We start from the raw sequence: 12,750 nt of genomic DNA, 5'->3' as shown, positions 1-12,750 counted from the left end.
TTGTGAGGACTGATAACTTCCAAAAAGATCAAGTATAGAGAGGAAATATGGAGAGATGTGATATGTTGTACTAGTGTGGAGTGAGCACCATTAAAGGCACGTCTTTGACGTTACGACTAGTCTTTTATTACTGCCCAACTCTACAGTTACACATGGCTTGGCCTTCTATTGATGACCCTGCAGAGAGCGCATTACGCTTAATTCAAAGCACATTCAGGCCACCAGCTCCCCAGGTTTTCAGGGGGAGGACTCCCACCAGTAGCAGTGGCTTCTGACGTCGTCTTGGTATCTACAGTGCAACAAATTTACAGCTCAACATGTTTTGAACAAATACATTTCTTCAAAGGCTACCTCCCACTCTCAGATATGTTCTTGTACTTTATTTCCACCTGTTGCAGGTGCGCTTTCCTGGTAAGATGCTTCTGTTGAAATTAATGTAGGTCACACACACATGCACGCACACACAATAATATATTCACAAAATATGATGAATATTGATTATTGGGTTATTAATAAACATACATCTTATACAGAGACAATTCAGCTGCTTTATGTATAGATTCATAACACAAGAAGAGACCATAAATAAATCAGGACAGTGAAGTAACATGAAACTTGTATAACTTGCGCATGTAGTCTGTCAGCAGCTGTTTGCCATGCCTCTTCCCTGGCTTTATTAATCACAGCTGTATCACCTTTTCCGGTGATGACACTTTTAAAGTGCTCATACATCTCCATCAGGGACATGCAGTCAGGAGAGGCATGTGCAGTGCCTCACCTGTCATGATAAAAAAGAAAAATATACATGAAATAAATATTAATGTTTTCCACTGATCTGTGTTAAAAATGCATTTTCTGTATGATTCTACACAAAAATTTGAGTGTTTCCTGATCAAATCCAGGGCAGAAATCCCGGGCGAGCTGTGCCTCCTCTGAACATGCCTGTTTCTGTTTCTCAGCATATCGCCAGTATAAAACTTTACAGAAATATTTGCTATACAACATGACTTTCTGCACTGTGTGTAATGTCTTTAATGTATGTGTGAGAGAATTATTCCTGCTGATCTACAATAAAGCTCAGAGAAAAGTCAGCAGGTGAGGCAGGCAGTACTCTACCTCACCTCAAGGGGGCGTAGTTGCATGCTGGTGGATGAATAAGAAGCTATTTTCAGTTCTTACAATGTAAATGTGACTCCAGAGGAGTCAGTGCCTCACCAGCCATGAAGCCCGCTGCACGTCACTGGTCTCCATCAGCATTCTTTATTAAGCTGCTGAGAAAATGAAGCTCTCGGTTTGCTCTCTTTTTCTGCAGCTCCTCTTTTCCACCATCCACTCGTCAGGGCTTCCTACGTTCCTCAGGACCTCCCTCATAGCCGGGCTATTTAAGCCTCACGTGAATTAGCCTCAATTAAATGCAGCTGAAATGTGTTAGTGGAACGGCATGAGCCTTAATTCAGAAACGGTTCAAGCGAGGCTTTCCTGATACAGCCTGGCTTTCTTTTGCTACGTTCATGGAACACCTCCCTGATCTGTTAACCACATCTGTGTTTTTCTTTGTTTCATTTCTTTCAGTGGAACAGAAACCATGTTTTCTTTATGTTGTCCAGATGTTATCTGTCATTTTTACTTATGGTTAGAACAGAGTATGTTGGGTTTAAGAAGAGAAGTAACTTACTAGAGCATTCTGTAACACTGACCATCCAGGTTTTGTGCTCTGTGGTGGCTTCTGGTTCCCCGGGTCTTGGGGCCCACTTCTTATCTTCGGAGGGGGCACCATTGTATTGTCACAATTGCAGTCAACACTAAACACAATTCATTCTATATATTTTGTACACACATTCACTGACAAACACACTTCTGTAGTCACTGTGTTGTCCTGCATGTTTAATTAGGTTTTTCTATACTTGTTTTTGGTGTTATTATTCCAGTTCTTCTCAGTTTGTCTTCTTATAGGTGCTCCCAGTGATTGTCTTATTGCAGAGGCTTTGGGATGTTTTCTGTTAATTGTTTTACTAGTGTACCAGTAGTCTGTTTTTTCTGTTTTGGTTGTACAGATGTTACTGTTGCTTTTTCTGTGTTGTATCTTTTTCTCCTTATTCTTCTCCTCACACTCCTCCTTCCTTTGTTTCCCCCAATCAGATCCAGCATAAACATACAAGTTAACAATAACCAAAATAAAGAACAAAATTCAAGCATTGGGGGGGCTTTAAATCCATAAAGCTTTCTTCCCATCATATTCACTAAGATCCTCTATGCAAAGCAAATGTGCTCGGCACTTCACGACAGCCAGGCCATCATTCTGCTGTCATGATGGGACAAATGAAGGAAAAGAGCTAAACATCGACTATCAGCTTAAATGCAGCAGTTAAGGAGAGGCCAGTTTATTTATACAGCACGTTTCATACATAGGAGTCAAGATCTGCTGTATATGATCATGAGAAACATTTGGACAGAAGAATACAGACAGCTATGTACATATGATACAAACAGATGTAGACATAATCATCATCACCAAAGTATTAAAGAAAATGCGTTAACATAAAAACTTTATTAAAAAGTTGTGTTTAATGACAAGAAATTACATCTGATTGATTAGAACTCAGGTTTGGATCAGACTTCAAGTTTTCTGGTAGTTTGTTCCAGGTATCAGCAGCAGACAAACTAAATATTTAGTTTGAACTGTGGGGATGGAAAGCAAATTGGACTGATCTTAGAAATCTTGGTGTTATATATGGTGTTTTTTGGACCAGAACCGGTGTAAAGATGTGATAAATGTTTTTGGTCTATGTAAGGACACGAGCAGCAACGTTCTGGACTAGTTTGTTTTTAGAGACCTGTAAAAACTTCATTACAGTAAAAATCTCATTACAGTAGTAAAGAAAAACACAGGTGATGAATAAGATTTTCCAAACCATGCTGAACCATCAGTGCCCTTATTCTAGATCCTATATTCTCAAACTGTGGTACGTGTACCACCAGTGGTACGCGAGAGCCTCTTGGTGGTACTTAGAGGAAAGTCATAAATATTTTTTAAATAAAATTATTAAACATTAAGGGTCGCGGGTAAGCTGGAGCCTATTCCAGCATTACCGGTGAGAGGCAGGTACACCTGGACAGGTTACCTGTCCATTGCAGGGCCAACACATAGGGGACAAACAACCACAACGGTGGAAGGAAGCTGTAGAACCTGGAAAGAACCCAGGCATACACGGGGAGAACATGCAGACTCCACACAGAAAGGCCACAAACTTCGAACTTCCCCCTCCAGCTGAGATTCAAACCAGCAACCTTCTTGCTGTGAGGCTGTGGTGCTAACCACCACACCACCGTGCAGCCCAGGTCCTTTATGAACTGTCCATAGCTAATAGCTATGTATGTTATAGCTCAATATGTTTGCTACTGTATGTTCAGGTTTTTCATGATGGTGGTACTTGGTGAGCTCGATATTTTCTCATGTGGTACATACTGTAAAAAGTTTGAGAACCACTGTTCTAGATGTTCTTCAGATGGTAAAAGGGTGATTTGGTTCCTGCTTTAATATGGCTGTTAAAATTTAGTTTCAAGTCACCAAGATTTCTGAATTGATCTGTTGGTTTGAACTTTGCTGACTGAAGCTGGACACCAACCTTGAGACATCCATCTTTGTTTCCAAACACAATAATTTGCTAGCTAAGGACAATGGTCCTCAGCTAGCAAAAGGTGAAGTGTTTTCTCCAGGTCTGGAATGAGGTTCTGTCCCAAGTGGATGAGTTTAAGTATCTCGGGGTCTTGTTTACGAGTGAGAGAAGGATGGAGCAGGAGATTGGCCGGCGGATTGGTGCAGCATCTGCAGACTCTGCATCGGTCTGTTACGGTGAAGAGCCAAAAGACAAAGCTCTCGATTTACCAGTCAATCTACAATTCTACCCTCACCAATGGTCATGAGCTGTTAGTAGTGACCAAAAGAATGAAATCTGGAATACAAGCAGTCGAAATGAGGGTGGCCGGGCTCTCACTTAGAGATAGGGTGAAAAACTCTGTGATCCGGGAGGTGCTCAGAGTAGAGTCGCTGCTCCTCTGCATCAAGAGGAGCCAGATGAGGAGGCTCGGGCATCTGGTCAGGATGCCTCCTGGATGCCTCCCTGATGAGGTGTTCCAGGCATGTCCCACGGTGAGGAGGCCCCGGGGAAGACCCAGGACATGCCGGAGGGACTACATCTCTCAGCTGGCCTAAGAAACACCTCGGGATCCCCCAGACAAGCTGGCGAATGGGAGAGAGAAGTCTACGCTTCCCTGCTTATGCAGCTGCCCCTGCAACTCAACCCTGGATAAGATGTAGAAAATGGAGGCTGGATGGTTTTAATTCCTAGGACAACTTTCCTCGTTCTTTTTACTACTTTACTATGTCCTAGGACTACTTCACTTATTCCTAAGACTACTTTACAAATTCCAGCTACTTCCTACTACTTTTCTACTAATTCCCAGGGTTGATTTACTCCTTCCTATGACTAGTTTACTGATTCCCCTACAACTTTACTATTTCCTAAGACTACATAATTTATTCTTTGGGCTACTTTTTATATAGACGAATTGGGCTGCTATCCTCTGGTTAAACAAAAACCCCAAAACCTGAACCCAAAGACCATGACAGTCTAATGACAGACTAATGTATTCATTCCTTGGACTACTTCACTCATTCCTAGGCCTTCTTTACTTATTACTAGGACTATTTTACTTATTCCTTGGACTTCTTTACTAATTCCTAGATGAATTGTGTTGCTATATTGTGGTTTTCACCTAAAGTATTATGGTTTTCTTTTAGGAGGAGGCAACCATTTAGTCTTTCTACTGTTTTCATTTACTTGGACACAGTAATGCAGAGCTTGATTTTGACACTTCTGTTGTAATCTTGCATGTCTCACCTTCCTTCTGAGACCAGTATTGAACATACAGACCTTGTAGTTGTAGAGATTTAAATATTTCATTCATTTGAGGTACGCCATTTCAGTCAGAAAGCAGGAAAAATAGACTTCATGAAACGTGGTGAATGTTGAATTAGATGTTGAAAAATGTATTCTTAACCATATTTTTCCTTGATGACAGCAGTGTTGTCCTTGATTTAGACAAATATGAAGTGGAAACAATCAGTCCCACTTAATGTTATAAAGAAATTCAGTTATTGGCGAATTCAGCCAAAATTACAATCTTTTCTGTTTTGTTTTTTGTTGTTGTTGTGTTTGTTTGTTTTTTGTTTTCTTGTTTTTTTTTTACATTATTCTGGGATTAATTTAGCAGTGTATCTGGGGTACAGTTTTGATTTCAGCATATAAAGGCTATTCTGAAGACACATGATGACTTTGGTCTCATAAACTGTTTTGTTTGAGCATATTTAGAGTAAGAGAGCAGAAACCTTATCCAGCTGTCTCTGAATTCCAAGATATGGAAAACCAACACTTCCTTCCAACTTCAATATCTGCCATCTTTTGTAAAACACAAGAAAAACATGTTATTGTGGCATCACTAAAAGATCCATGTCAGGGGAAGCTGGGAATCAATCAAACTGACTTTACGGTTGGCAGACAAATGCTTTTCTTCCTGAGCCGCCACCTATTATTAAATGAAACAGTGATTTTAACAGGAGATCAGTGGCCTTAAATAGTTTCCACCTCATTCTTGCTTCTCCACTGTATCAAGTCCACCTTCTAGTACCGGGTCAGACCCCCTTTTCAGTCCTTGATGTGATAGATGAAGCAGGTGGTGGAAACCTTCCTCAGAGGTTTTCTCCATATTGACATGACAGCATCACACAGTTGATAAAAATCTCCGGTTCCACCACATCCCAAAGCTGCTCTACTGGACTGAGATCTGGTGTCTGTGGAGGCCGTTGGAGTCCAGTGAACTCATCGTCATGTTCTAGAAAGCAGGTGGAGATGATCTGAGCTTTGTGACATGGTGCATTATCCTGCTGGAAGTAGCATCAGAAGATGCTCCACTGTGGTCATAAAGGGATGGACATGGTCAGCAACAATACTCAGGTAGGCTGTGCTGGTTAAACCAGACCACGTTGTTTGGGCCCAAAGTCTGTATGTATGTATGTGTGTGTGTGTGTATGTGTGTGTGTGTGTGTGTGTGTGTGTGTGTGTGTGTGTGTGTGTGTGTGTGTGTGTGTGTGTGTGTGTGTGTGTGTGTGTATCTATCTATCTATCTATCTATCTATCATGAACATTAACACCCCACTGTGAAACTGGATGGGCACTAGACCCGCAAAGAGAATTAGCAAACTGGCCCTTTAATGAACGGACCGATCCATTTTCAATCGGGATGGGGGGTGGCGGTCCTGCTAAACACTTGATTATATCAGCAAAAATGTGGTCACCTCAACCTTTAGCACTACTAAATCAGACGGAAAGGGTCCGGAAGTCAAGCTTTGGTGATGTGAGGAGTCGGAGTTTATTTAAAAGGCGACGAAACGGTGGTCAGTCTGCGCCTGCGCTCCTGGTCAGTTCTCCCTCTCATTGCAGACTTTGGGCTGCTGGGAGGTACATCAAGTCCGCCACAGTGACGACACTGACCGGAAGCTGCTAGATTCTAACCTTCAAAATGAAAGCACAGACAACATAACAGTGGAACTCATTTATTTACGTTTTTACTATGATTAATAGAACTGTTCAACTTTTCCCCTTTCCTTTAATCCAAAGTTAAACATTTAGACTGTTTTTTTGAGTAAACAAAGTTTCAATGTTGATTGGGAGCAGTCAGTGCAGGATCTAGAAAATTACATGTGGTGGCATCATGGACTTTATAAAAGATGGACGGTGCCTCGGTGACGTCCCCCGTAGGTTTCTGAAGAGAAAAAGTGAAGCTCGTTGGGAGGTTCCTTCCATCGCCATCTTGGCAACATTTCGCCTGCCTTCGCTGCCAGAAAATACAAAAATGGGCAAAGTAAAAATGGGCGGAGCTGGGAGGGGGACTGTGAGCGTGGGGGAGGATGATTGACGTCTATCAAAGTCTTAGCTGCCTGTTAGTTAACTGAGCCAACTCGGATCTAACGTGAGCTAACCGGCTAATGAAGGTAGGGGGGTTTAAGCTAAGGCGCACTATTAGCTGCTAAAAACCACGGCTGTGCTGCACTCTCCTTTCTTCCAGCGAATATTGGATACATGTCAATCTAAAGGACACACCCCTACTTATACCAAATTTCAAGATTGAATAACATCCAAATGGATGAGTTAGAGAAAAATTCACCCCCTTAGCAGTTGTCACAGTAAACTTCATCTATTAATCCTAAAATGGATTTTTGTACCATGATTTAAAAGTGTTTATTTCTGCTGTGAAGTTGGTCTTTTTAACATGGGAGTCTATGGGGATTTGCTCTGCTTTGGAGCCAGCCCCTAACGGCCGAGGTTGCTGCTTGGGTGGCATATGTGGCTTAAAGGTCTAGGCACGGTGGTGTTTGTCATCCTCACACTGTAAATGGTAACATCAGTTTTAAAAGATTACATTTAGTGGGTATAACTAAATCTGAATCAAGTTGTTAGAATAGAATAGAAATACTTTATTAATCCCTTCAGAGAGCCCTCAGGGAAATTTGGGTAGTAGAAATTTGGGTTCCTAATACTCATCTTAAATTAAAGTTGAATAAATTAATGTATTTATGTTTAATCAACATTAACAAGGTTAGGATGGAAAAATGGTGCCATGGGGCTGTTGGTGCACAATACTGTAGACTTCTTTTTAAACACAACAAATCAGAGGAAATCCATTGTATGAAACTTAGTACTTTTAGTTCATTAGCTCAATAATAGTATAAATAATACAATAGCTTTTTAAATAAATAAATAAATAAATAAATAAGTAAATAAATAAATAAGCAAGCAAGCAAGCCAAAAAAAGTATTAAGTATTTAAAAGGAAGTTAATAATTTTAAAGTATGATGACATGCCCATTTGGAGCTGTTCCAGTCTTTGGAATAGGTGTTCTTTAGTATCTTTATTTCTTGCCTCTCACTTATAATGAATAACTTCAGTTATTTAAGAAGCACAATGTGCCAAAAAAAAAAAAGAAAGAAAAAAGAAAAGAAAAAAAAAAGAATACAACTAGGTTTCTCCAATGATCATCTTTGCATTTGCATATCTAAAAAATGTTGAGTGACAGTTAGAATGATCTATTAGTTTTAGAGTGTTTCTCCATTATTAAAAAAAAATATCATGTTTAGTTTTTATTATAATTATTGATAAAAGGAACTGGCTACGTTAGTAAACCTTCAACATATCTGATCTCTTAACACACCTGCAGGTTGTAAATGGAAACATGTCTTATCAGTGAGATACATGTCTCAGTGGCCATCTTCAACTCTAACCTAAAGTAGGGGGGAAGTTACCCCCAGTAGATGCGCCCCTGCTCGTGGACCAATTTTCGGCTTTATAACGTGCCATTAAGGAAGGGCTCTTATTGTGAAAGTCTGGACCGGAAGGGCAGGCTGACAACTGCGGGGCTGTTGGTGGAGGACGGGATGCTGTCAGGCCGAGATAACGCACCGATCTAACGGAGAGAAATCGCTGCAGCATCCTTTGTATTCTGGAGCTGGATGTTCAGGTAGGACGGAGACCCGATTCGGTTCTGGTTCTAACGTTCCTGTCCCGGTTTAAACATCACTGACACGCTCTGTGATGGAGCTATTTTTTTTTTCTTTCTTTTTTTCCTTCAGTCGGTCCTGTGACGTCGAGACTATTGTTGTCCATCGGCCGTGATCCGGCAGATTCACGGGTTTTGGCTGCAAGCCGTGTGCGCGTGTGCGGAGGGCTTTAAAAGGTGGCCGTGCATACCGAGCTGCCAGACATTCCGGGCCGTGCCGTGCGGCTGTGTCGGTGGGGGTTTGGCATTGCACTGCACCACCACTGCACGCACGCACGTACGTACGCACGCGTATGTTGTGCTTGTCAGCTGCTAACGCTGAGCCGGCCCCACCAGATGGACACCTGAGCTTCACGTGATAGAAATGAGATCTGAAGGTCTTTAGGGTCCACTTCCCAGACCCGGGTCCGGTTTCGTCTGGTCCTCCTGTGGACATCCTGAACCTTCAAACCGGGTTTCAGTCCAACAAGCAAGACAACCACAATTTTAAAAAATGTAAATAAAAACATAATGTGGTGAATTATTAATTTCATCAACTCATATTTTATTCCAAGTAGAAGATAAACAACATGTCACATGATGAAACTGAGACATTTTACCATCTGATGGAAAATATGAGCTGACAGCGAATCTGATACAGCAACACGTCTGTAAAAAGTAGTTCTTCCAGGGTGATGTTCAGGACGGTGTAAAAAGTAGTTCCAGGGTGATGTTCAGGACGGTGTAAAAAGTAGTTCCAGGGTGATGTTCAGGACGGTGTAAAAAGTAGTTCCAGGGTGAAGTTCAGCACGGTGTAAAAAGTAGTTCCAGGATGATGTTCAGCACGGTGTAAAAAGTAGTTCCAGGATGATGTTCAGCACGGTGTAAAAAGTAGTTCCAGGGTGATGTTCAACACGGTGTAAAAAGTAGTTCCAGGGTGATGTTCAGCACGGTGTAAATAGTAGTTCCAGGGTGATGTTCGGCACGGTGTAAAAAGTAGTTCCAGGGTGATGTTCGGCACGGTGTAAAAAGTAGTTCCAGGGTGAAGTTCGGCACGGTGTAAAAAGTAGTTCCAGGGTGAAGTTCAGCACGGTGTAAAAAGTAGTTCCAGGGTGATGTTCAGCACGGTGTAAAAAGTAGTTCCAGGGTGAAGTTCAGCACGGTGTAAAAAGTAGTTCCAAGGTGATTTTCAACACGGTATAAAAAGTAGTTCCAGGGTGATGTTCAGCACGGTGTAAAAAGTAGTTCCAGGGTGATGTTCAGCACGGTGTAAAAAGTAGTTCCAGGGTGATGTTCAGCATGGTTTAAAAAGTAGTTCCAGGGTGGTGTTCAGCACGGTGTAAAAAGTAGTTCCAGGGTGATGTTCAGCATGGTTTAAAAAGTAGTTCCAGGGTTATGTTCAGCACGGTGTAAAAAGTATTTCCAGGGTGGTGTTCAGCATGGTTTAAAAAGTATTTCCAGGGTGGTGTTCAGCATGGTGTAAAAAGTAGTTCCAGGGTGATGTTCAGCATGGTGTAAAAAGTAGTTCCGGGGTGACTTTCAGCATGGTGTAAAAAGTAGTTCCAGGGTGGTGTTCAGCATGGTGTAAAAAGTAGTTCCAGGGTGGTGTTCAGCATGGTGTAAAAAGTAGTTCCAGGGTGATGTTCAGCATGGTTTAAAAAGTAGTTCCAGGGTGGTGTTCAGCACGGTGTAAAAAGTAGTTCCAGGGTGATGTTCAGCATGGTTTAAAAAGTAGTTCCAGGGTTATGTTCAGCACGGTGTAAAAAGTATTTCCAGGGTGGTGTTCAGCATGGTTTAAAAAGTATTTCCAGGGTGGTGTTCAGCATGGTGTAAAAAGTAGTTCCAGGGTGATGTTCAGCATGGTGTAAAAAGTAGTTCCGGGGTGACTTTCAGCATGGTGTAAAAAGTAGTTCCAGGGTGGTGTTCAGCATGGTGTAAAAAGTAGTTCCAGGGTGATGTTCGGCACGGTGTAAAAAGTAGTTCCAGGGTGGTGTTCAGCATGGTGTAAAAAGTAGTTCCAGGGAGAGGTTCGGCACGGTTTAAAAAGTAGTTCCAGGGTGGTGTTCGGCACGGTGTAAAAAGTAGTTCCAGGGTGGTGTTCGGCACGGTGTAAAAAGTAGTTCCAGGGTGATGTTCAGCATGGTGTAGCATCTCTTCTTCTAACATGTCTGGAAACGTCTGGGAAGGGAGGAGACTAGTTGCTGGAGTTTTAGGAGAGGAATGTTGTCCCATTCTGGTCTGATGCAGGATTCTAGCTGCTCTACAGTCCTGGACCTTGGTTGCTGGATTCCTGCTTCCATGATGCTCCAGATGTTGTGTATTGGTGAAAGGTCTGGACTGCAGGCAGGCCAGTTCAGCAGCCGGACTCTTCTCCTGTGAAGCCATGCTGCTGTGATGGATGCAGGATGTGGTTCAGCATCGTCTTGCTGAAATCTGCAAGGCCTTCCCTGAAAGAGACGTTGTCTGGATGGGAGCAGATGTTGCTCTAAAACCTCCATGTACTTTTCAGCATTGATGGAGCTTCACAGATGTGGAAACTGCCCACGCCATAGGCACTAATGCAGCCCCATCCCATCAGAGATGCAGCTTTTCACCTGTCCACTGATAACAAGCTGGATGCTCCCTCTCCTCTGTAGTCTGCAGAAGTCCTCCTGAGTCCATGCAGTGGTTTTCAGTAGAGAATCATGTCTGCTTTCAATGCAGATCACCAGCATCCAGCCTTGTCCCATGCACACAGAGATCCCTCCTGATTCTCTGAATCTTCTGATGATATTCTACACTGTAGATGGTGGATCTTCAAAGTCTTCACAATTTTATGTTGAGGAACAGTTTCCTCAACTTTTAGATCCAGTTTGTCTCAGATTGGTGAACCTGAGAGACTCTGCCTCTCTGAAATGCTCCTTTTATACCCAGTCATGTTACTGACCTGTTACCAGGTAACCTGATTAGTTGTCCAATGGTCCTCCAGGTGTTTCTGGTTTGTACCAGGTACTTTTCCAGCCTTTTTTTGCTCCTGTTCCAACTTTTTCCAGACGTGTTGCTGCATCAGATTCACTATCAGCTCATATTTTCATCACATGGTGAAAGTCTCCGTTCCATTCATCATATGTTTATGTTCTACTGGGAATAAAATATGGGTTGATGAGATCTGGAAATCGTTACTTTCTGGTTTTATTTACATTTTCTTTGGCATTAGGGTTGTAGTAGAAGAAGAGTGGAGCTCCTGCTGGACCAGGATTCTCTGAGTCTTCGTGTCTCTTCCTCCTCAGACAAGTTTTGAAACATTTTTGTGAGATTTTTTTTCTTTTGTACATTTAGTTTTTCAAATATTGCCATAAATATTAAAATATCAATGAAAGCTGCATCATTAGGGAAGTTAGTGAAGACTGGAACCTACAGCATTTTTACACTGAATTCACATTCCCAGTCAGAAAATGAGTTTGACTTTTTACACCACAAACATAACCGCACACATCCCAAAACTGCCTGTATACCAAGCTTTACTCCATGAATGTGTATCTACTGGCAGTTGTATCAACTAGTAACAAATTCCTGTCAGACATAGTGTAAAACATGTGGATGAGTCATTTTATTTTCCTTTTTTTTAAGATAATTTTACTAAAACAGCCCAAAACCGATTTCTGCCCCGTAGCAGTGATCAGCCATCACAGCAGAAAGATGGTCCCGGCAGCTGCAAGGAAACCCTGCTTGTCCACACGTCTCCTTGGGCCTCATGTAGAAACCTGCATATTCCCCAAAAGGTCACGCACTGAAACTGTCCTGGACATCTGGGATACATTCAGTTGTCTGAAAACCAGTTTCCAACAGCTGACAGAGTTCAGTTCAGTTCTGATCCAGAATTCAGTTCAGTTCTCATTCAGAGTTTGTGGATGCATATGGATCTAAAGAAGCCCTGGTATGGGGGGTCATGAAGATAACTGCTGCTACTAGTACTGCTGGTACTACTGGTACTGCTGGTAGTACTGGTACTGCTGGTAGTACTGGAAGTACCATGACCAGGGCGGAGAGTAGGCGAGTCGGGAAGAAACAGGCAGAAATGATTGACAGTCAGCAAGACTGGCAAGATGTAAAGCGAGATTCACAAAGCAGCTACGCCACAGAGCGTCTTTGAGGTGGAAGACGTTTCCCTCCTGAATC

At 42.2% G+C, this 12,750-nt stretch overlaps 1 protein-coding gene across 3 annotated transcripts in view; it reads left to right on the top strand.

The window, feature by feature from the left end:
• The first annotated feature begins 8,458 nt into the window (after positions 1–8,458).
• fam110b (family with sequence similarity 110 member B) overlaps positions 8,459–12,750 on the top strand; it is a 38,818-nt gene continuing 34,526 nt past the window's right edge. For all 3 annotated transcript variants that reach the window (XM_041992708.1, XM_041992709.1, XM_041992710.1), the window contains exon 1: positions 8,459–8,574. The gene's annotated coding sequence lies outside the window, so the exon portion shown is untranslated. The remainder of the gene's footprint in view (positions 8,575–12,750) is intronic.

The sequence above is a fragment of the Melanotaenia boesemani genome, chromosome 8 (genome assembly GCF_017639745.1).
Source record: "Melanotaenia boesemani isolate fMelBoe1 chromosome 8, fMelBoe1.pri, whole genome shotgun sequence".
NCBI lineage: Eukaryota > Metazoa > Chordata > Actinopteri > Atheriniformes > Melanotaeniidae > Melanotaenia > Melanotaenia boesemani.
The sequence above is the reverse complement of the archived record's forward strand: the minus strand, read 5'-3'. Positions and strand labels throughout refer to the sequence as shown.